Below are 4,016 nucleotides of genomic sequence, written 5' to 3'. Positions count from 1 at the left end.
TCCTTTCTATTCTAATTCTATTCTGTTCTAATTCTATTCTGTTCTGTTCTATTTTAATTCTAGTTCTAGTTCTGTTCCGTTCTTCTTCTTGTTCTGTTCTTATCCTATCCTGTCCTGTCCTGTCCTGTCCTGTCCTATGTTCTAAATGTTTTCTGATGATTCCCAGATAAGAGAACCAAGTAGCAAAGAAAATCAGAAGGAGGTAAATATGTTGAGACTTGGAAGTGAAATCCTTTTAGTTTATTTATTTATTCCTGTCTGAAGTATCATGGTTAAAAAGCCCTTTGACTCAGCTCGCCGGTCTTAAGAAACATGACATTTGAAACTATGCACCGCCTGCCAACACAAACAAACTTCTTGGCTTCAACGTCGTTCAGCTTATATGTCAAAGGAGAGAACTCTTTACCAGCTGGCTCGTTGGTCTAGGGGTATGATTCTCGCTTTGGGTGCGAGAGGTCCCGGGTTCAAATCCCGGACGAGCCCTTCTTTTTAATTTTTTTTCTTTTTTCAAATCCACCCCTTTCCACAACTGTCTCTCTTTGCAAGTATCCTGTTTAAACTTGCGAACAATGATAGCTGTAACCAATCGCTGGCATAACTGGTGGCTGAATCCTATCCAGCCTCACAGGCGACAATGTTAGGGGAAGGTTTGTAAATTTGCATACATTATCTTAGAAATGTTGGAGAAAGAGTCACCTATTTGTCTCACACGTGACACAATCAGTGTGACACAAACAGCTTGTCGGGAGAGGGAAGGAAACAGACAATTGAAGGACAAACAGACCAAGAGACAAAACTGAATTGACACCACGGAAACATAATTATAATGCTTATAGTTTAAAGGAAAAGATTTGATCATCGCGTGATTTCATCACTCTTCTGGTTAATAAGAAATGCTTAAAAAAACAAGAAGACTATAAATATTGTGGCTAGAGTGTTTCTTATTTTGTAGTCTATTTTATGTGGGCTTGAACTCTTGAAAACACATTTCCTCCGGTTCCGTGGTGGGATTCAAAAATTTTCGCTACCGGTTCGATGGGCGGGGCTAGGTGGGCAGGGCATATAACCGAGCGGGCGTGGCCAATGTGACGTCACCCACGCCCACTCAGTCACATTCCCCCCCCACTTAGCCGCGTCCACCGAACGTGGTCCAATGTGGAAGGCAAGCTCCGGTTGGCGAAAAAGCAGCTGCCGTCACCGCCATCTTGTTTTGCGTATACGCACCCCATTGCCTTGCAAGTCCGCTTGGAGGATTTTTCAGCAGCCTGCGGCCAGCCGCCGACCTTTTTGAGAGCCAGTATGCAAAGAGGCAGCGCAAGCAAGCAGCGACCACATGGGCTGGGTAAGCAATCGGTGACAGGGGGATTGGTTCGTGGGCATGGCCAGCCAGCCATCGCTACCGGTTCTCCGAACTGGGCAAAATTTCTGCCGGCAGTTCAGGTGATCCCGTGCGAACCGGCTGAATTCTCCCTTTGCTCCTGTTCAAGTAGAGGTAGTCCTCAACTCACGGCCACAAATGTCCTCAAAATTCATGTTGTTAAGTGAGACATTTGTTAAGTGAACGTTGGCCCATTTTATCATCTTCCTTGCTGCAGTTGCTAAGTGAATCATTGCAATTGTTAAGTTAGTCACGCAGTTGTTAAGGGCATCTGCTTCCCCTATTGCCTTTGCTTGTCCGAAGATCACAAAAGAGAATCACAGGACTCCGCAACCGTCATACATACGAGTCGGTTGCCACACATCCGAATTTTGATCCCGTGACCATGGGGAAATGCTGCATTGGTTATAAGTGTGAAAAACAGTTCTAATGGTCCTAATTCACTTCCCCCCCCTCTCCCAATGCCATTGGAACTTTGAATGCCATCTTATGACCATTGTTAAGTGAATCCCTGTGGTTGCTAAGTGAATCTCTGTGGTTGTTAAGTTATTCCCACGGTTGTGAAGTGAATGTGGCCTCCCCATTGACTTTGCTCGTCAGAAGGACCCCGGGATGGTGCAACCGTCATAAATATGAGTCAATGGCCAAGTTTTTGAACTTTGATCACGTGATCACGGGGATGCCGCCTTGGCCATAAAGTGTGAAAAATGGCCATCAGTCAGTTTTTCCAGTGACCTTGTCACTTTGGACAGTCACTAAATGAACCGTTTTAAGTCGAGGACTCCCTGGAGTGTCAGGCAGCATCTTTTTCCTTCCCCGCGGAAATCCGGACTGGATTTTCCTTCCAACAACGTCTTTGCAATCAGGAGGCTGCGAATTCGATCCTAGGCAGATATTTCTCTCTCTGGGTACAGCACAGTGAGTAATTATCGGCTGTGAGCCCTGCGTTGGTGACAGGAAGGGCATCCGGCCAGTAAACAGTCAGCTCTATTCAGTTGCCGTGACTCTACCTTGATGTAAGGGATTACGGCAGGGGTGTCTCAAACTCAAGGCCCACAGGCCAGATCCAGCCCATGGGGTATTTAGAGCGGGCCGGCAGGCCCTCCCTGAAAACGGCAAAAGGCAGGCCCCAGTGCTTCTGCCAGTGAAAACAGTACGGGCGGACTGCGGGTGGCCTCCCCAAGCAATGTTTTCACTGGCAAAGGGCTTCAGGAGACCATCACGGTTGAAAACGGAGCCTCGATGAGTGACATCAAGTGGCCACGCCCCCTGGCCACACCACGCCTTGACCCCTCAAGGTCAAACCCTGTTGCATCTATTCTATTCTATTCTATTCTATTTTTCATTTCCATATGCTATGCTACGCTACCCTACCCTACCCTACTTTACCCATCCTATTCTATTCTATTTTATTCTGTTTTCCATTCTATTCTTCCCTTCCCTATTCTAGTCTAGTCTACCCTACCCTACCCATCCCATCCCCCATCCTATTTCTATTTCTATTCTTTTTGTATTCTATTCTATTCCATTTTCCATTTCCATTTCCGTATGCTATGCTATGCTACGCTACGCTATGCTACCCTACCCTACTCCACCCATTCCATTCCATTCTATTTTATTCTATTCTATTCTGTTTTCCATTCTATTCTTCCCTTCCCTATTCTATTCTATTCTATTCTATTCTACCCTACCCATCCCCCATTCTATTTCTATTCTTTTTGTATTCTATTTTATTCTATTCTATTCTATTTTCCATTTCCATATGCTATGCTATGATATATGCTATGCTATGCTACCTATTCTATTCTGTTCTGTTCTGTTTTCCATTCTATTCTTCCCTTCCCTATTCTATTCTATTCCATTCTATTCCACCCTGCCCATCCCATCCTGTTTCTATTTCTATTCTTATTGTATTGTATTGTATTGTATTGTATTGTATTGTATTGTATTGTATTCTATTCTACCCTACCCTGCCCTACCCTACCCTATCCTACCCATTCTATACTATTCTATTCTATTCTATTCTATTCCTATTCCGTTTTCCATTCTATTCGTCCCTTCCCAATTCTATTCCAATAAATCTTTGCAATAAATAAAGTTTGCGACATGCACTGAGTTAATAGAAGGGGGACCAAGCGTTGATCTTTGAGTCGTAAGCGTTGAGTGATTATAGCGAAGAGTGAACAGAAGAAAACTAAGCAAGGTGTATCCGAAACGCCTTTATCCCGAAACACTTTAAGAAAAAAAAAGCATTAGGGTGAACTTAGAGATCCGGGGGGCGAGGTTTACCAGGGTTGTTTCTCGCCACGCTCCAGTGGCGCAATCGGTTAGCGCGCGGTACTTATACAGCAGTACTAAGCAATGCCGAGGTCGTGAGTTCGAACCTCACCTGGAGCAGGTTTTTTTTAAATTACCGTATTATTTCTTGGGGGAGCTTTCTTAGCTCGGCTCATAATATGACAATACTGCTTTTGTTTGTGTGCCTGTCAAAGTTTAGAAATTTAAGTTTAGAAAACTTTGGAAAAGTTTAGAAAAGTTTAGAAAAGCTATTAGGCAATTCCGGAGTTTTGACAGTTCCAGTTTTCCTCTGTAAAGGAAACTGGAATTTGGGGAGGTTTCCCCAGTAAGTAAGTAAATA

This window comes from Natrix helvetica (genome assembly GCF_964273705.1).
Source record: "Natrix helvetica genome assembly, chromosome: Z".
Classification (NCBI taxonomy): domain Eukaryota; kingdom Metazoa; phylum Chordata; class Lepidosauria; order Squamata; family Natricidae; genus Natrix; species Natrix helvetica.
Note: the sequence above shows the minus strand (reverse complement) of the source record.